Consider the following 21,701-nt stretch of genomic DNA (forward strand, 5'->3'; position numbering starts at 1 on the left):
GTTCTACACGTTCAAGTCATGTAAAAAAAATTACTCCCCAACAGCCAAATTCTGTATTTGATGCTTAAAAAATTGGCACTGACCAGAACAGCACTTTGACTGATTCTATAAAAGGTACTCGCCATATATAGAATAATGCTGAGCGCCCATATGTGTGACTAACATTTAAGCACACCTATTTAGGCCAAAGAAAACCAGGCCTAAATTCCTGCACCTAAGTCCTTGGTCCTATTTATCATTCCTTTACTACTAATTCCTGGCATCCTGTTTGCTATTTTGGCTGATGCTATATACTGGGCATAAGGTTTCATGTATTGTCTATGATGACACCTAGATCTTTTCCTTGGGTGCTAACCCTTAAGGTAGACCCTAGCATCTGGTAACAATGATTTAGATTATTATTCCCAATGTGCATCACTGTGCATTTGTCCACATTAAATCTGCTAAGGTTCTCTTGCAAATTTTCACAGTACATTAGTTTTGTGCCATCTGCAAATTTAATCAGCTCACATATCATTCTAAGTTCCAGATCATTTATAAATATGTTAAATAGCACCTGTCCTAATACAGATCCCTGAGGGGTTGGACAAGAACCCACTTCTTTTGCATAAGATTAACTGGACTAGTGAACTGGAAATATATCTCCCCTCCAGTGACCTAGCAAAGGGAAGGAGGCACCAGAGGCAGTGGTATCCAGCATTGCAATGCCATGTGCCCCTTACTTTTCCTTGCCACTTGAGCACCTCCCCCTATGTACCTCTTTTTTTAAATATCATTTTTATTAGAGTCAACAAGAGAAACAAGCATGAAACAATAAAGATATATGCAAACAGAAACGTCAGTTGAAAATTCAATACTATCAGCAACAGCATATAATAAACCAGTAATCCATAGACCATAGAACAAAAGAGAGGAGGAGGAGGAGCCCAACACTCCCCACCAAGAAGAAAACATGTGCAGAAGCAAAAGAGCATGGGCTCACAGAACAGAGCTAGCACAAAACCTCCCTCTCAGGACGATCCAACTGCAAGGACATCCCGTTTCCCTCGTCGGCCCCATAAACTTTTCAATGTGTAATACCTATCCCCAATAACCCCCAACTTGAGGGGCGACACACACACACCAGGCAACGTAACCCAGACAATCATACATACTCCACGCACACTCCCCATTCAATCACCCCCCTGCCCCCCCCCCCCCCCCATGTCGGGAGACTAAAAGTAGCCGCAGGAATACCCTCCACAGAGCCAGGTATGCCAGTACCTCCAGGTTGGTGGAGCATTTATGATAGTAAAGCTCAAAACGTGCCAGCTCGGACATCTGACTTAGCCAACATTCCAAGGAATAGTACCATCCTGAGTTCAATATTGTAAAACTTGTGCGTTTAACCGTCAACAAGGTCAGTTAAATAAATTGCCGCTGAGGTACAGTGAGGCCTTGCGCTTCCAGCAGGATCTGATCGCCGAGAAGCAGTGTTTTATAATCCCACTCCACTTTGGAAGGTTTGATATAGTAGTAAAGTGGTTATGTTTTTATCTAGGGGACAGCCTTGATACAGCCGGTATGGCAAAACATGTCGGCAAAAGTCCCCATCAACAGAGCTAAAGCTAAAAAAGATAAGTGTCTCAGCTTAAAATCTTAACTCAAAGTATTTAATTTATTTGCATAAAAAAAGGAGTAAAGTATAAAATAATGAAAGATATGATTAAGGATTGATGATGATTTTAACACAGTAACATAGTAGATGACGGCAGATAAAGACCCGAATGGTCCATCCAGCCTCCCAACCTGATTCAATTTAAATTTTTTTAATTTTTTCTCTTAGCTATTTCTGGGCAAGAATCCAAAGCTCTACCCGGTACTGTGCTTGGGTTCCAACAGTTGAAATCTCCATTAAAACCTACTCCATCCCATCTAAACCCTCCCAGCCATTGAAGCCCTCTCCAGCCCATCCTCCCCCAAATGGCCATATACAGACACAGACCATGCAAGTCTGCCCAGTACTGGCCTTAGTTCAATATTTAATATTATTTTCTGATTCTAGATCCTCTGTGTTCATCCTATGCTTCTTTGAACTCAGTCACCGTTTTCCTCTCCACCACCTCTCTTGGGAGCACATTCCAGGCATTCACCACCCTCTCCGTAAAGTAGAATTTCCTAACATTGCTCTTGAATCTACCACCCCTCAACCTCAAATTATGTCCTCTGGTTTTACCATTTTCCTTTCTCTGGAAAAGATTTTGTTCTATGTTAATACCCTTCAAGTATTTGAACGTCTGAATCATATCTCTCCTATCCCTCCTTTCCTCTAGGGTATACATATTCAGGGCTTCCAGTCTCTCCTCATACGTCTTCTGGCGCAAGCCTCCTATCATTTTTGTCGCCCTCCTCTGGACTGAACACAATACTCCAAGTGGGGCCTTACCAATGCCCTGTACAGGGGCATCAACACCTTCTTCCTCCTACTGGCTACGCCTCTCTTTATACAGCCCAGCATCCTTCTGGCAGCAGCCATTGCCTTGCACACTGTTTTTTCACCTTTAGATCTTCAGACACTATCACCCCAAGGTCCCTCTCCCCGTCCGTGCATATCAGCTTCTCACCTCCCAGCATATACGGTTCCTTCCGATTATTAATCCCCAAATGTATTACTCTGCATTTCTTTGCAATGAATTTTAGTTGCCAGGCATTAGACCATTCCTCTAACTTTTGCAGATCCTTTTTCATATTTTCCACTCCCTCTTCAGTGTCTACTCTGTAACAAATCTTGGTATCATCTGCAAAAAGGCACACTTTTCCTTCTAACCCTTCAGCAGTGTCATTCACAAACATATTGAACAGGATCGGCCCCAGCACCGAACCCTGAGGGACTCCACTACTCACCTTTCCTTCCTCCGAGCGACTAACATTAACCACCACCCTCTGGCGTCTGTCCGACTGCCAGTTTCTAACCCAGTTCACCACTTTGGGTCCTAACTTCAGCCCTTCAAGTTTGTTCAACAGCCTCCTATGAGGAACCGTATCAAAGTAAATTACATCTAGCATATGTCCTCGATCCAGCTCTCTGGTCACCCAATCAAAAAATTCAATCAAGTTCATTTGGCACGATTACCTTTTGTAAAACCATGTTGCCTCAGATCCTGTAACCCATTAGATTCAAGAAGTACACTATCCTTTCTTTCAGCAACACTTCCATTATTTTTAGCAGTCCTTCATAAAAATATTAATGAGGAATTACTGCATTAACTTCCAAAGATCCTTAAATCAAGTACAATGAATGTGGTGAGATTGCATTAATGCTGCAAAAACAGTATACAATAAAAACCCAATATTAGTACATATATAAAAGCATACAATATTTCAATTTTGAAAAATCGGAGACAAGTGCAATTAAACAAGAATGTCTGATATCACTTATGAGTGAGATAGTGAACTTCAAACACCCAGATTTGTTAGCTAACAATGTCGGAAGCTTAGAAAAGTATGGCAGTCAAATGTTAGGTTTGGGTGATTGAGGCTGTGAAAAGACACAACAGACTGTAAAAGTTTTAAACCCCTGATGAAACAAGAAATAGTGAAACGGCAGAGCTCCCGTCGGGTGAAGCTAAGTATTTATGTTATATTATAGTCTAAGCATTAGTGAATGAGTATTATTTCACAACAACCTGCAGTGAGTTAGAAGTGAACTTGTGATGATATTCATATCCCAGTAAAAGCACCATAAGGTTGTGGGTATTTGAGTGTTTGAAGTTCACTATCTCTCTCATAAGTGATATCAGACAATCTGGTTTCATTTGTCTCAGTTTGTTATATGACATTATTTAGTTGAGCATGTTGTGTTCCCATATTGCTGAATTTTGAAAAATAGCAAGTTCTAGTTTGTATTTTAGCATGTGCCATCATATTTATAATCATGTTCCAGTTTAGTGCATCAAGGTCAAGGTCATAAGGTCTGAATTTGTTTTACACAACAACAACTAAATTTTGTACACAGTAGATTTGTGCATGCAACTTAGGGCTAGATTCACTAAAGATAGCAACTCAATCGCTGTTGGCCGATTCTCTGACTGATTCTCTGACCGATTCTCCAACAGTAATTGATTCATTATTAAGTTTGCATGCAAACCCAACCGATTCAGTCGCTCAGTGAGCGACTGACACATGCGCAAAGCTTTAAGAGCAGTGACAGGGAAGGCAGTTTCTGTCATTGCTGTTAGGGTTTCAGCCATGCTATGCCGCCCTGGGCCAGCACCCCGGAGTCACCGCCACCCCCTCCCAAACCAAAAAAAAATAAGGCAGGAGGGATGCCCACTCCCTCCTGCTACCGGATGCTCCCGCTCCCCCCCGAACCACGAAAATATGGCAGAAGTGATGCCCACTCCCTCCTGCCACCAAATGCCTCCCTCCCTCTTCAGGCCACCAACTGAGGTACATTGATACACTGATACATCGGGGAGGAGCCTAAGGCCTAGTGTCATCACAGGAGGAGCAGGAGCAGTTTTTAGTACCTCCTGCTCCCAACTTACAGGTACAGGACCATTGGGGCCACGGGAGGGAGAAGAGACATCCCATCCTGCCATTTTTTTCAGGGGGGGAAGGGAGTGGGTGGGCGCCTTCAGGGCAGGAGGGAGTGGACATCCCTCCTGCCTTTTTCTTCAGGAGGGGGGGAGGTCTTTCTGGTCAGGAGGGAGTGGGCATCCCTCCTGCTTTTTTTTGGGGGGGGGGGAGGGTAGTGGGGAGGTTCATGTGGGTTGTCACAATTGTCGGAGGAGGGAGGGGGGTACGCAATTGTCAGGGGTCATTGGGGAGGGCCAGTGGCGGCGGTTGGAGTTGGGATATTTTTCATATTTTTAATGGGACATATATTTTGCATGTGTAATACATGCAGAATATCAGTGCCATTGAAAAAAAAAAATAGGCAAACCTGTCTGTAACACAGTTACCAACAGGTCTACAGCAGTCGGGTTTTAGGATCGGTAAAACCCGCTGCTAAATAGCCAAGTAATATAAGTGAATCAATCGCTTGGCTATTTTTTCATGGGGTTTTACTAATTTGTATGGCCAGATCGGAAAATGGGCGATCGAGGGGAAAAACATATGGTGGGCCATTTTGTGAATCAGGTCGGTTAACATAGTAATATAGTAACACTAGTCTTTAAGCCCGTTACATTAACGGGTGCTAGAACATATGTGTGTGTGTCTGTCTTTCTTTCTTTCTCTCTCTCTCCTTAGCCGCTTTCTTTCTTTCTGCCTTTCTTTTTCCTTGGCTGTCCATCACCACCCCTTGCCTGCTCCCCCTGTCCATTTTCCCTTCCTTTTACCTCCACTGTGTCCACCACTACCCCTTCACTGCTCTCCTTATGCAGCAGCAGCCCTTCTCCCTTTGTTTTACCTCCCCCCTGTCCAGCAGCACCTCTTTCCTTCTCCCCCTGTCCAACATTAGTCCTCCGTTCCTTTTTCTTCACCTCCCCTGTCCATCAGCATCTCTTTCCTTCTCCCCCTGTCCAGCAGTAGGCATCCCTTCCTTTTTTATCCCCCCTCCTCCTTCTTATCCCTATGATACTCTTACCTTGCTCTGCCCCTGATCAGAGGTTCCCGACAGCCGTCCAGTTGCACCCATTGGAAAAGTTCCCACTGCCGCATCCCGCACCACTCTTGACGCGGCTCCCACTGTCCTTTCTGTCTGTCTCTGTCCCTGGCCCCCTTTGCCTGTCTGTCTTTCTGTGTATCTCCTTGCCCCTGTGTCTTTCTTCTTTTCTTTCTGTCTCCTTTCCTCTCTCTGTCTGTCTGTCCAAAGCAGCATTCCCTCCCCCTCCATTTCCCTCCCCCCTACCAGTTCCCTGTGCAGCAGCATTAGCGTTTCCTCTACCCCCCTTTCCCTTCCCGCGGTCCGGACTACAAAGGTGGTGATTCCAGCAGCGCTTGCATCAGTCTCCACACGCTGCTTCGGGCCCTTCTACTGCCCTGATTTACTCTGGCACGTCCCTGATGACATCATCAGAGACGCGGCAGAGCAAATCAGGGCAGTAGAAGGGCCCGAAGCAGCGTGTGAAGACTGATGCACATGCTGCTGGAATCGCCATTCGGGCCCGCGGGAAGAGAAGGGGGTGGGTGGCAAAGGAGGAACGGAGATCGGCGGCGGCAGGAGGAACGGAGATCGTCGTCTGGCTGCGGTCCGGCTTGTAGAGGCGATAGGCTGGTGACGTATTAGCGCGCATGTACACTCCTTCGGCCACAGACCTACACGCACGGAACACGCAAATAGGAGTGCGCATGCGTGGCTAGCTCTTTATTATATTAGATAACATAGTAACATAGTAGATGACGGCAGACAAAGACCCAAATGGTCCATCCAGTCTACCCAACTTGATTCAATTTAAATTTTTAAATTTTTCCTTCTTAGCTATTTCTGGGCAAGAATCCAAAGCTCTCCCCGGTACTATGCTTGGGTTCCAACCAGTGTTCCCGCTAAGGTGCGCTGGCCTGCGCACGCGCACAAAATATTACATCGCAGCGCAAAGTTTCTCTTCACAGCGCACACACGCGTCGCAAAGGTAAGGGGAGGTAAGGTAAGGGGACGCATTGGGGGGATTGCACTTCCCCACAATTGCCATGCTTCGGTTCCTCTTCTTCCTTCCTTCCCCCCCCCCCCCCCCCCGCGGGACCCTGCGGCACCATCAACTCTTACTCCCTCTAATGTCGGCCCTGCAGCTCCAGACTTCCTCGCACCTTCTCCCCTCCCCCTTTGGATCGCTATTATTTTAAATGTTATAGCCGCGGAGCTGTATCCATCAGTGGAGATGTCTAACCTCGGCCTGCCCCGGAACTCTTACTGCAACAGTGACTTCCTGTTCCTGCCTAGACGGGCGGCTGCTGCAGTAAGAGTTCCGGGGCAGGCCGAGGTTAGACATCTCCACTGATGGATACAGCTCCGCGGCTATAACATTTAAAATAATAGCGATCCAAAGGGGGAGGGGAGAAGGTGCGAGGAAGTCTGGAGCTGCAGGGCCGACATTAGAGGGAGTAAGAGTTGATGGTGCCGCAGGGTCCCGCGGGGGGGGGGGGGGAGGAAGGAAGGAAGAAGAGGAACCGAAGCATGGCAATTGTGGGGAAGTGCAGAGCTGCAGGGAAGAGTGTTGCGGTACCCAGCTGGAGGGAGAAGGAAGATGAGGGAGGGAATTAAAGGATATGCCAGGGCTTGGAGCGTAGGAGGAAGGTATGCCAGTCTAAGGGAAAAGGAAGGGGGAGATGTGAGAGCATGGAGGGGGAGCGAAAGATGGAAGAAAAGGAAAGGAGAGAGATGCCAGAGAATCAGGGAAGGGGAGATACCAGACTATGAGGAGAGGTGTGGGAGAGGGAAGGCGAGGAGAGAGATGCCAGACCAATGGGGTGAAAGGAGAGATGGAAGGGGGAGGCATACAGTTTCTGGAAGGGGCATAGAAGGAGAGAAGATGCCATATAGGGGAAGAGAGACGGCAGACAGTGAATGGAAGGAAGAGAGTTACAAGAAGATGAGGAAAGGAGAAACCACAGAAGACAAAGGTAGAAAAAAATTTCTATTTATTTATTGCTTTAGGAGACATGTGTCACTGTTTCTGTGAAGCATTGTATGCAGAGTCCAGCTTCTTGCTGGTTCAATTTAACCTTTGTCTATGTATTTTTATTTTATCCCCCCTTTTACAAAACTGTGAAGCGTTTTTAGCACCAGCCTTGGTGGTAGCAGCTCTGATGCTCAGAATTTTATGAGCATCAGAGCTGTTACCTCCGTAGCTAAAATCCACACTACAGTTTTGTAAAAGAGGGAGGGGTTAGTTTGTGATTACATATTCCTTACTAGGCGAAGGTGTTTTCTGTGTTCTGTGTGTTCGAAAGACATGGTTTTCTGTTAGGATTGACGGTGTAGGATTGATCTGTGCTGGTCTGGCTTGTTTAGTTTTACAATGGGTGTATTGATGTACTGCTCACTGCAATATGTAAGATGCTGCCTTTTCCTAGGTACTCATGTGTGACGTGTGGTTTGTTACTAAAAATCATGTTTTTCTTACAGATGGGGGGGGGTGCCAAAAAATGATGGGCCCCGGATGTTACATATGCTAGGTACGCCACTGTATGTAAAGATACCAGAAAGCTGGCGTAGCAAAAACTTCTAAGTTTTGAGTATTTAACCCTCCCACAATCTCACGGGCACTCGTTTCAAGTTTATTGAGATTTTGATTTAAACGCAATATCAAATATTTTCAATGCGTATAACAAAAATAAATTTGGGGAAATAAATAAAACCATTTGAACCAGTGTTCCCGCTAAGCTGCGCTGGTGTGCGCTGGCGCACAAAATATTACATCGCAGCGCACACGTTTCTCGTCACAGCGCACGATCGGAAGAGGCGTACGGCAGATGGCAGGGCGGCGAGAGGAGAATCGGGCGAGTTGGCTCATAACTTGCTGGCGCCCGATATTTTTGGCTCACGGTGAAAAAAGTTTGCTCACAACACCCGCCCGCTTAGAGGGAACACTGGTTCCAACTGCCAAAACAGCGATCATTGCTAAACCTGTGAAAACAGATTTAGCGACAATCGCTGACTTTAGTGAATCAAGCCCTTAATTGTTTAAAAAGAACTATCAGCATGGGTTTCAAAAAGGGACTTACTGGGTTTCAAAAAGGGACTGGATGACTTCCTGGAAGCGAAGGGGATTGCAGGGTATAGATAGAAGGTTACTCTATAGGACAAAAGCGAAAAGCGTATGTGAGTTTTAGGGTAGGAGCACTTTCAGGTCCTGGACCTGAGGGGCCGCCGCGTGAGCGGACTGCCGGGCACGATGGACCTCCTGTCTGACCCGACAGAGGCAATTCTTATGTTCTTAACACCTCATAATTGATGCTAATTGGAATTAATTAGAAGTTACGTGCAGAAATTGGTCAGCTCATTCTGTATGTTTATTTTAAACATTTGATATACTCCTCACCTTTAGCAGGTCTGAGCGGTTTACAGTTAAAAGAAACAAAATTTAGACAAATAGTAATACAGTACTAAAAATGAAAGAAACTCCATTAAAAGATAGCACAGACCTAGCCACTGTAGTGGAGTCACATGCATGTATTCCATTCATATGGTCCAGAGTAGTTCTCCCAGTCATAACATATATAAGGGGCCACTGAAAAGTTCTCAGCCCAACCAACAAAGTTGGAGCAATCTCCATCGAGGGTTATACACTTAGTCCAGCGATTTTTCACTTTTTTGTTCGGTATTTTCCAACAGAACAAAAAAAAATAGAAAAATCACTGGACTAAGTGTATAACCCTTGATGGAGACTGCCCCAACTTTGTTGGTTGGGCTGAGAACTTTTCAGCGGCCCCTCGTACATTCTCTCGTGCATGACAGAATAATGCTCTTGGAAGGACAGGTCAGGCTTCTAAACATTTGTAGGTAAGTTTCCTGTGGCAAGCTATTCCAGGGTATGGGGGCAAGCCAGAAAAAAAGACCTTTCCTCTCATAGCTGTTCAGTGTGCTTTAGACTTGTGCAGCATCACCAGCCTGTTATCCTGAAGCAATCTGAGGCACATAGTAGGCATATATATGATTTGTGTAGCTCACTTGTGTAGCTCATAGACATTTACATCTGAATGCACATGCATAAGTATGCCTTCTGACAAAATAATATGTATGCGTTCCCTGGGGCATAGTTTGGGTACAGTAAAATATGCATGTACACATAGAGAGTGCACATTGTGACAGACTGCCTATGCCTGCTATCCAAAATCCCTAGTTTGTAAGGACTGGGGATAAAGATTCAAATGAGCCCATTTATAGAAAGGCACACTATTATAACAAAGGGAGCCCGCAGCCAGAGGTTAACTCACCAGAACCCACTAGAGGGAGGAGAAGAGCAGATTCTCTCCAAAAAAGAAAACACATCTAACCAGTAGTAATTTCCCTGACCACCAGGGAGGGAGACATAGAGCCCAAAAGACACTATCTCCACCTGGAAGTTGAAGTAGTTCTGTGTCTTAAATAAGCCTGGGGGGGGGGCGAGCTTATTAATGGACAGGTGTTTTGGGGAAACAAGCAAACATGAAATAAAAATTCAGCCATTACACTTTCTCACATTGCACAGGATTCACTAGTTAGAAAAACCTGTTGCTAGATAGGGCCTAATCCAAGAGCAGGTGAGAATATGTAATTAGTGGCTATACATATGTATATAAAACCAGAAAATTGGATAAAACTGGGTACAGACCAAAAGACAAGGGGAAAAGACCTACATCATATTGATTTGGAAAAAAATCTACATGTGCTGTGTGCTTGAAGGAGGAGAAATGCAGCTTAGGACATTAGCGTGATTGATAAGCACCATAGAAAATTTACTCCATATGGCAAAGCTTAAGTTTCATAAGGTTTCATTGTTCGAATGTGTGTCCAGTCCAGTCTAGGGAGATCCCTAGGGAAGTTATAGGTAGACAGGGGTTGGCCTTTGACCTGATTGCCTTACATTCCAAGAGGCCCTGATTTTGCATCATGAAACACTAAGTGGATACACATGTATATTATTGTATAGATCCAGAATTAAGTTTTAGTAAAATTTAGTAAGCCATTAAAACTATACACTAGGAATTTACTTATGTAGCTTTAGGTAACAATGGTAGATTAGAATATATATTTTACTTTGAAATTGTATTAAAGGACTAGATAGGCAAAATCAGAGTTTGTGGAACTTTGGGGGAATAGCCCCTCCTTCTTCTGTTCTGACAGGGAACAAAGACTTTTCAGCACATGCAGCTAGCAGAAATGCAGGCTGAATTTAACAGAAAGGGTTTAAAGCTGTGTGTATGGATTATCTTTTGTGAGTATATGCCAATATTTGGTTTTGTATTTTTCTTTATAAATCATGTAAGCTTAGTATAAGAATGTAACTTTTTAGGTATAAGAATATAATTTTTAGGAATGCTTTTGTGACATGCCCCCATATGAAGGTATAGAAGCAAGCCTTATATGGAATCAAATATTTTTGACCAGTTAGATGTTAGTTAAGGGATGTCGTCATGTTAGGTATATATGAATGCACAAACTAGTATAGAGTTGAGTTCGTTGCCAGAAATGCCAAATTTTGCGCGTCTGAAACGAACTCCTGATGCAAATGCCTCTTGAAAGTTGATCTGATAATGTTAATAAAAAGTATCTGGTTGGAAATATTTGCATCATTGTCATTATTCCTGAACACCTAAGAGCAGGCCTAGCTGCTCAAGTGGCACCCCAGATGGGACTGTTGCTTTAGGGCGTGCTTAGGTCAGATTACCCTGCTTAAAGTTTTTGGTGGGGCACACAGCTCTTAGAGAGAGAAAGGAGGGACGAGGAACAGAGAAATGAACTCACAGAGCTGAGGAACACTGAAGCTGAGCTGCCTGAGTCCATGGAAGCTGAAGACTACAGAGCAGAGACTCAAGCCTCTGAGAGCCACACAGCCCAGTCAATGGAACTAGAAATGGGCCTGGACCTGCTGAGTGACAATGTGCAGGGCATAGACACCACATTAGGAACAAAGGCAAGTGAGATTTCATCAGTTATTACCTAACCAGTGAATGCAGTTGTTTTGAAAGAAACTCTTTTGCTGATTGGCAACTATGAGACTATTCTGTTTGCCACAAGGACTGAAAGAAGGGTTTTTAAAGTTTTTTTTAAATCTTTGGGAACCGAGATATCTGGTACAACTAAGAATTGTTGAGAGAGTCTGTGATGCCTGGGTGGGTTTGGTGGGTTTAATTGTTTAACTTTAATCTCTCAGACTTGAAACTCTCCTTCCAATGAGAGCACATGCTGAAGAGCCAGCTCCAGGGCTGGTGTAAGCTGTTTCAACAGCTGTTACAAGCTGGCGAAAAGAACAAGAAAGATTTCATGGGATTACTGTCTGTGAGAAATTGCCTGCAAAGTGAAATACTCTGAAGGAATGAATTGTGTGAATTTGAATTTTTTTTCTCTTTTGAGATTGTTCTTTTGTTTGAAGCAGTGTCCATATAAGTAGTGAGCATAGCATTACTTGATACTGTTTCCTTTTGAAGTGAAAGAAGCTAAAAGAAACCTTTTTGTTTTTCATTGAGAGACTGAATTGGGACTCAGGAGCATTCTGACAAACAAAACTTTTTGTATGAACTGTTTACCAATACAGTTTGTAAATTATCAAGTTCTGGTGAGGTGGTCAATTAAAGTGATCTAAAGGGACATTGCCGGGTCTCCAATAAACTCATCACTGTACGGGGGAGGGGGGGTTGTAATATGAATTCTTGTCACTACCTCCACTGAGAACTACATCCAGGAAACTGGGTGTGACAACAAGCTTGTATACCTTCTTTGCAGTCTGCCAGATATGGCAATCCGAGTTTCTATATCTCTGCTAAAATTTTAAGATATTACTGTATTCAATCCTGCTAGAAAGAACCATCTGCTAGTTAGTTCTATTATTGCAGCCTGCTGGAAAAACTCAGCCACATGATTGCCAGTGTTTCCACAAGGTTTTGCAATGTTTCACATTACCCTTTTTGTCCTGTACATGCATACATTTATGCAGATTGAAAAGAATTCCATGGGTTTGGGGATTTTCAAAACTGAAATGTTTCCAACTAACTGATTAGATCTGGTTTCTCATGAATACAGAAATCAGAAATTTAGGGCTGCCCCTGAACCACCCACATCTGCTCACATCTACACCCCCATACCCCTAGCAGTTACACACTAAACAAATAATATGTTAGGGTTACAGAATACCAAACGCAATACGAGGGTCTGACAATTAAGTTTGTGAACTTGCCTTCATGTGCTGAAGGAACATTCCACAAGAAAATGGGACATATACTAATCACACCCATCCCAAAAGACCAAAAAAACTCTCTAGCCCTGAAAACCAACTACAGACCGATAGCAAGCATCCCCTTATTCAGCAAGCTACTCGAAGGACTGGTCAACTTAGAGCTAGTGGACTATCTAGACAAATTTAACATATTCAATGAACATCAATCAGGATTCAGAAAGGGTTTTAGCACTGAGACAGTCCTAGCCTTGATCCTTAATCACCTATACGGATTACTCAGCAAAGGAACAAGTGCTCTGATCTTACAACTAGACTTCAGCAGCACTTTTGATCTTGTTGATCACAAAATAATGCTACACTGCCTAGATGGAATAGGAATTTTGGGAAGAGTAAGGAACTGGATACAGGGTTTCCTAACAAAGAGATCATACCGGGTGATTAGTGATGGGACATACTCAAGCACCTGGAAAAACCCCTCAGGAGTACCACAAGGTTCACCACTATCACCCACCCTATTCAACATCTACATATCATCCATAGGACACTTCCTGCAAAAGCTAAACCTAAACTATTACATATATGCAGATGACATTTTCATTTTAATCCCAGTGAACAGCATAACAAATGAGACCTCAGAATACATTTCTCATATTATGACCAAAATAGAACAGTGGACAATAAACTTCAAACTGAAACTAAACACAGAAAAACCAAAACTCTTCCTTGCAAGCCCAACAGACAAAATTACCAAAACAACGGTACGTGTAAAAGATTGCAACTACCTGATTACCAAAACAATAAAAATATTGGGAGTCACATTAGACACACATTTGACAATGGTTGAACACACGAACATAGTGGTAAAAAAGTGTTTCCTGACATTATGGAAGTTAAAGACCATCAAAAAATACTTTGACCCATTATCATTTAGACTACTAGTGCAATCGCTAGTGCTTTCTACACTGGACTCTTGCAATATTGTTTATATGAGTATACCCAAAAAAACAGTGAGGAAACTTAGAATTGTTCAAAACACAGCGGTCCGCTTGATATTTTGATTGAAGAAAAGCGACCATGTTAGCCCCTACTACAAACTGCTTCACTGGCTGCCAATGGAGGCGTGAATAATATTCAAGTTCTCTTGCATATGTTTCAAGCTAGTTTGGGGACTAGCTCCTACCTACCTGCTACCTCACTTCGTACTATACAGCCCTACAAAACAAACCAGAAACAGCAATCTATTTGCATACCCAAGCATTACCGGCTGCAAATACAAAACCTTTCTGGATAGAACTTTTATGTAACAAGCAAACAAACAACAACACTGGTTAGACAACTACATTAATGGAGCAAGACTGACCTATGACGCCTTTAGAAAAGCCATAAAAACTGCCTTATTCGACAGAAATATCACCTAAAAAGTATCTACACAAAACACTAAATCAATTTCTAATATTTCAAACATGTCCACTCCTGCGTATAAGACTAAAATTTCTAACATCTGTTAACTTCTGTATATTATATTTTGCTGCCTTTTTAAAGATTCTGCATGCTGTATTTCTCTTACCTCTGCACATTGTAACTCGCTGACTGTCCAGCTCTCTTCAATGTAAACCGCCTAGAAGTCTCTCGACTATGGCGGTATAGAAGAATAAAGTTATTATATTATTATTATTACATTGGTAGCACCGTACAAACAACTCAGTAAGGTTTCAGAACCTTGGTATATCAGTATTTCACAGCTGTGTTCGTAGCAACATGTAGTGGTGTCTTGCTAAGTGAACATAAGAACATAAGAACATAAGAAATGCCATCTCCGGATCAGACCTTCGGTCCATCAAGTCCGGCGATCCGCACACGCGGAGGCCCTGCCAGGTGTACACCTGTCGTAATTTATAGTCCACCATATCCTTACATGCCTCTCTTAAGGAGATATGCATCTAGTTTGCTCTTGAAGCCTAGGACGGTCGATTCCGCAATAATCTCATCTGGGAGGGCATTCCAGGTGTCGTTATTGTTGCGTGTTTTTGTGTGTCATCACGAGAATGTCCGACTTTGTCATGATGGCATGCAAAAACACGTAACAATAATAAATTAGAGCAACGAACAAACATTACGTTTCATGTTAAATTTGACAAGAGTGCAAGTGAAATCAGGGACGTTAGTCCAAGTTTATGGGACAATGGCATGAAGAAAATGGAAGTGTACAAATAGATTAAACGTTTTTCTGAGGGGAGAGAAAGTCACTGATGAAGAAAGGTCAGGACAGTCAGTAACAAGCAGAACTGACAAAAACATTGCAAAAATTCATCAAATTGTGCATCAAAATTGTTGGCTGACTATGAGAAACTTAGCAGACCAAGTAAACATCAACAGAAAAACAGTTAGGAAAATCTAACTGAAAATTTTGGCATGAGAAAGGTGTGTGCAAAAATGGTCCCAAAGGAGCTCACCGATGAACAATAGCAAAGGAGAGTCAAAGTTTATCAAGACCTTTTGGAGAGGCAAGATGATGTTTTGGGGCATGTTATCACTGGTGATGAAACATGGGTGTACCAATAAGACCCAGAAACAAAGCATAAAAGTACACAATGGAAGTCAGCCAATTCTCCATGACCGAAAAAGATCCACCAGTCCAAATAGTCAAAACGATGTTGCTAACCTTTTTTGATATCAGAGGGATTGTTCATTATGAATTTGTACCAACTGTACAGTTAACCAAAGGCTCCTTTTACTAAGCTGCGATAGCGTTTTTAGCGCACGCATTTTAGCGCACGCTAAACCCGTGCTATGTGGTTAGAACTAACGCCAGCTCAATGCTGGCGTTAGCGTCTAGCGCACGCTATTCCGTGCGTTAATGCTCTAACGCAGCATAGTAAAAGGAGCCCCAAGTTTACTATTTGGAAGTGCTGAAAAGGCTGCATGAAAAAGATAGAGAAAAATGACTATCTTTTTGCCAACAACTCATGGCTCTTGCAACACAACAATGCACCAGCTCACACGACACTGTCTATGAGGGAGTTTTTAGCCAGAAAACAAATAACTATATTGGAATACCCTCCCCACTCATCTCATCTGGCCTCCAATGACTTTTTTCTTTACCCAAAGATAAAGAAAATATTGAAAGGAAGACATTTTAATGACATTCAGGACATCAAGGGTAATATAACAACAATTCTGATGGACATTTCAGAAAAAGAGTTTCAAAATTGATTTGAAGGGTGGACTAGGTGCTGACATCAGTGCATAGCTTCCCAAGGGGAGTACTTTGAAGGTGACCACGGTGATCATCAGCAATAAGGTATGTAGCACTTTTTCTAGGATGAGTTCAGGAACTTAATTGACATACCTCATATAACTACAAATTGATACCAATTAGCACCAACTCACTCCAATTATATCTAATTAATTTTAACACCAATTAAGTTAGCATTTACTGTACTTTTATGCTCTTCTCACTTCAGTGCTCTTGACAAGAGGCATTGTCATTCCCTGAGTTTCAACGGATGCCCTCTTGTTGCCGTAGTTCCTGTACGGAAAAAGATATCTTCTTCTACCTCAATACAGTCAGTAACATATTTGAACGTCTCTATCATATCTCCCCTCTCTCTGTGTTCCTCGAGAGAGTATAGCTGCAACTTACCTAGACGTTCTTCATATGGGAGATCCTTGAGTCCTGAGACCATCCTGGTGGCCATTCGCTGAACCAACTCCACTCTCAACACATCCTTTTGATAATGTGGCCTCCAAAATTTAACACAATATTCCAGATGAGGTCACACCATGGACCTGTACAATGGCATTACAACTTCGGGCTTCCGGCTGACAAAACTTCGGATGCATCCCAGCATTTGCCTAGCCTTGGATGAAGCTTTCTCTACTTGATTGGCAGTCTTCATATCTTCACTAATGATTACTTCTAGGTCCCGTTCTGCAGCAGTTCTTGTTAAGGTCTCACCATTCATAGTGTAAGTACTGCGTGGATTTCTGCTGCCAAGGTGCATAGCCTTACATTTTTTGGCATTAAAACTCAGTTGTCAAGTTGCGGACCATTGTTCCAGTAAGAGTAGGTCCTGCGTCATACTGTCGGGCATTGTGCTTTTGCCCACTATGTTGCACAGTTTAGCGTCGTCGGCAAATAATGCAATTTTACCTCGAAGTCCGTGAGGCAGGCGCGTACAAAGATATTAAATAGGATGGGACCCAAGACTGAGCCCTGCGGCACTCCACTGATCACTTCCGACATTTTGGAAGGAGTACCATTTACCACCACCCTCTGCCGCTGAGTCAGTCTTTAACCCATGCCGTCAATGTTTCCCCTAATCCCAACAAACTCATTTTATTCAATAACCTACGGTGTGGGACACTTTCAAAAGCCTTACTAAAGTCCAAGTACACAATATCCAGGGACTATCCCATATCTAGCTTTTTTGTTACCCAGTCAAAGAAACTGATTAGATTGGATTGGCAGGACCTTCCCTTAGTAAATCCATGTTGATGGGGATCCCTTAGTCTCTCATTGTTCAGGATCGTATCTAATTTGTGTTTAATCAACGTTTCCATAAGTTTATACACTATTGATGTGAGACTTACCGGTCTATAATTTTCAGCCTCAGTCCTGCATCCCTTTTTGTGCAGCGGAATGACGTTAGATGTTTTTCAGTCCAATGGGACTCTTCCTGTACTCAGTGAAAGATTGAAAAGCCTAGCTAATGGTTCTGCAAGGACATCTCTCAACTCCCTAAGTACTCTGGGATGTAGTTCATCTGGTCCCATGGCTTTGTTCACTTTGAGCCTTGCAGGTTTTTAGCACTGGCCACGACGGTAACAACTCCGATGCTCATAGGAATTCAATGAGCTTCAGAGCTGTTACCACCACAGCCAGCACAAAAAATACATGTTACGGTTTTGTAAAAGGGGGAGAAAGTTACATAAAACAAATGAACGACAGTTTGGTGTTTTTTAAACCCACTAACGGTCATATTCTATAATGGAACCTTATTTAGGCACCGCTAGGTGCCCTAATCGCAGTCACCTAGTGATGTCTAAGTACAACATTGAGCTGAACTTAATTTTTTAATTGGTTTAATCAGCATTATAATTGACCACGCCGGTTTTCAACCAATTAAAAAAAAAAAAAATTAAGCAATTTAAGAGTTGGCACAGAACTATTAGGATGCTTAGTGATGCCTAAGTGGAGGCATCATCCAATGCCACACAAAGTAGGTGTGGTTATGGATGGAGAATAGGCGTGGTTGACTTGGGCATTGTTAGGCATCCAACATAGGTACCACCAAATTAGGCAAGTGGGGACAGACAGAGAAAAATGCTTGAGTATCTAAATAAATTCATGTAAACCGTTCTGAGCTCCCTTGGGAGAACAGTATAGAAAATTGAATAAATAAATAAAATAAAAGCTGGCCTAATGAAGCAGCACCTATATCTAGGGCACCTAGTGATGCCTAAGGCTCCTTTTACAAAAGTGCGCTAAGCATTTTAGCACATGCTTTATATTAGCGTGCGCAAACCATGCGCTAAATGCTAACATGTGCATGTTAGTCTATGGACACATTAGGAATTAGCGCGTGCTAAAACACATAGTGCACCTTAGTAAAACAGGGGGTACGTTTATAGTTGGCTTTGGTTTGTAGATCTAAGTGTTCTTGTGGGAGTATATGGAATTATTTATTTATTTATATACCACTTATAGCCTAAGTGGTTGACATTTAGGTACTCAAGCATTTTTCCTTGTCTGTCCTGGTGGGCTCACACTATCTAATGTACCTGGGGCAATGGGGGATTAAATGATTTGACCAGGGTCACAAGGAGCAGTACAGGATTTGAACCTACAACCTCAGGGTGCTGAGGCTGTGGCTCTAACCACTGCACCACACACTCCTTGTTTCTTTCCTTTTTGTCCACTCCCAACTAATTGTGTTCTAAGGAAGGGTAAACTTTGATATTTCTTTGAAGAAATCTATTTCTTTTTCCCCTTATATATTGTTTGTCTCTGGGTTTCTTATAAAAAGAGCTTTGTCTTGTGAATTATCTTTGAAATACTAATAAAGAAAAAGTTTTTAAAAAATAAAGATTAACGTATTAATATATATTATGAAAAAGTTTTAAAGTAATGAAAATGAAAATGAGAAAGCAGATGTACTATATTAATTTTTAGGTTAACCAGAAAGTAATAAATCTTAAATTACTCTCATTATGAGAAAGATATATTTGGTAGTATACACAAAAGACTAGAATAGATCAAGTCAAGGTTCACCTATATTGCAAATGCATAAATGATAACCACTGATCTCAAGGCTGTATATTGCTAGACTCTTATATTCAAGCTAAAGTAATTTATACAATTGACCTTAACAGATGAAATCAGTTTACTTTTCGGCTATCTGGTATATTTTAGAAGCTCAATTTGTAGCTTGGACTTCTGCAAACCAGCAATTAGATATCCAGTTGCACTGACATCCAAATACTGATTTTATAAAGCAGTGATATGGATGTCTAAAAAACAGTTTTACATCCTTATAGCAAACGGGTTTGGTCTGGGCATGGACTACTCTGATTTCAGAAGGAGAAAGAACGTCCATGTCCAAAAAAGATGAACTTTGGTATTTAGACCTAGGACCCAGTGTGCCCAGGCTACAGAAAGGTGCTCTGATTAACTAATTCCCCAGTAGCTGTTGCTGCTTCGTCTTCTTAGGTGCCATCAACTCATGTTTGAATCCTAGCAACATGATGAATTACAGATCTAAAAAGAAATCAGTTTTGTGCTAGTCCAGTAATGTCCTCCAGTATTATCTCCATGGTTGTTTTCATCATGTCCAGCCATCTGATTGCAGATGACTCTCTTTACCTGGTTCCTTCAATCTTTCCAAACATTATATCCTTCTCCAATGATCTTTCCCTTCTCACAGTATGACCAAAATAAGATAGTCATAACTTCATCATTCGGGCTTCGGTTTGATCTTGTCCAGAATCGATTTGTTAGTTCTTCTGGCGGTCCATGGCATGCATATCTCAAATTAGTTAAACCTCTTTCTGTCTTGTTTCCGTAGTGTCCATCTTTTGCATCCGTAGTTGACCACTGAGAAAATGAGTGCATGGACAAGTTTGATCTTCGTTTGGAGTGTTATTTCCTTACCTTTGAATACTTTGTTAATAGCCTTCATTAAAGAGTGACCAAGTGCTATTCTGCAGAATATTTCTTCCCTGCTAGTTGTGTCTTTGTTTACAATAGAGCCCAGGAGATAAAATAAAAGTTGTAAAGGATTTCAATCGCCTTCAAGCTCATAATCTTCATCATTTCAAGTATTCACGATCTTCATCTTGTTTATGTTCAGTTCTAAACCCATGTTATGACTTTCGGCTTTGACTTTTCTCAGTAGCTGCTTGTGACAGAGTTGGGCAGTGTGCTCAAGAGAAGGGTTGCACAGACAGTCAGACCACACTCTGGGCATTCAGGGAAAAAACATCTTTAATTAAACAGTAGTGCAGAGCCTGTTTCTTCACAGGCTCCTATATATTTGGGTTCTTCAAAGAAAACAGTTAGGCTTTTCCCCAGTCTTTTCCCAAACACAAGTTCCATTCTCCTTAGGGCTTGACAAGCCCCAAACAGTCTTTATTCTAGGTGCAGAAAAGAGTTAGGCTTGAGGGAGCTGAGTGGCAGAGGCAGGAGGAAGTGGGCATCCCTCCTGCCAAGGATCTTAGAAGGGGGCTGTCCAGGGGGCCACGATCCTCGCAGGAAAAAGGTGTCAAAGTGCTCCCCTTTGTGGGGGAGAGGGTCAGAAGTGTAGGGAGTCCAGGTAACACGATCCTCATGGGAGGGGTCAATCAGGAGTGTGAAGGGATTTGGGTAATGCAACATGGGAGGGAATTGCGAGGGTGGAGAGGTCCATGTGGCCAAGGAAGTAAGCATATCTCCTGCCTCTCTACATTTTTGTTCTGGGGCATCATCAGGGGGGCTGTCATCGGGAGGACGGCATGACTTTTTTTAATGGGGATAAATATTGTGCATGGGTAACACACACACATCTGTTCCCACTTAAAAGGAAAAAAAAGGCTTCCTGCCCCAAGCAACTGAGTGGCCGAAAGCTGCTTTGGGGCTTACCCAGCTTAGCTGTTCGGTCTTCCCCTACTGGCTTGGCACATGAGTCAAAATTGGTTTTACAATAACTGGTGGGGTGGGATTAAGGCAGACCACCACAAAACTAATTTACATGCACAGTCATTGGAAAATCAATCACCTTTTTAAAATCAGACAAAAATACAGCCCACAGCGACCCACAAGATCTTAACCATTTTTAGTGCATTCAGGCCTAAGACTCTCAGAAACACACTTTATTTCAAGCCATATTTTATAATGCTAAATCTAGCCAAAGTTAATCAGCAGCTAACTCATAAATACTTATGTATTTGAGGGGCTAGTTCTAGGAACCTATTTTATAAAGGCATATAGGAGCTTATATTGCCTTTATAAAATAGGTACCTATTTGGACTTCACCCTATTATAAAAGCTGTACATTAAGTATAACACTATTCCCAACAAGAATGCATATACACTGAATAACTTGGCTTAGAAAATTTTGCCCAATAACTGCTGAGAGAGCTATACATATCAAAATGTACTTATAGGAAGACAAATGGGAGGAACTCATGAATGGAAGGGGAGAGAGAGATGGGGCAAATGCTGGATGGAAGTGGGAAGGAATAAGAGAGAGGAGCAGATGCTGGAAGGAAATAGGAAGGAGAGAAAGAGGGATCAAACACTGAATGGATGTGGAAAGAAAAGATGCTGGATAGAAGTGGAGAGGAGAAAGAGGGCACATGCTGGATAGAAGGAGGAGATAAAGAAAAAAGGGCACATGATGGATAGGGAGAAGAAGACAGATTTAG

The 21,701-nt window shown here is 42.5% G+C and overlaps 1 protein-coding gene across 1 annotated transcript in view; it reads right to left on the minus strand.

The window, feature by feature from the left end:
* The window catches only part of TAFA2 (TAFA chemokine like family member 2), an 803,553-nt gene that overhangs the window by 562,261 nt on the left and 219,591 nt on the right, over positions 1–21,701 (minus strand). The gene's annotated exons all lie outside the window — the stretch shown is intronic.

Source organism: Geotrypetes seraphini, chromosome 9, assembly GCF_902459505.1.
Source record: "Geotrypetes seraphini chromosome 9, aGeoSer1.1, whole genome shotgun sequence".
NCBI lineage: Eukaryota > Metazoa > Chordata > Amphibia > Gymnophiona > Dermophiidae > Geotrypetes > Geotrypetes seraphini.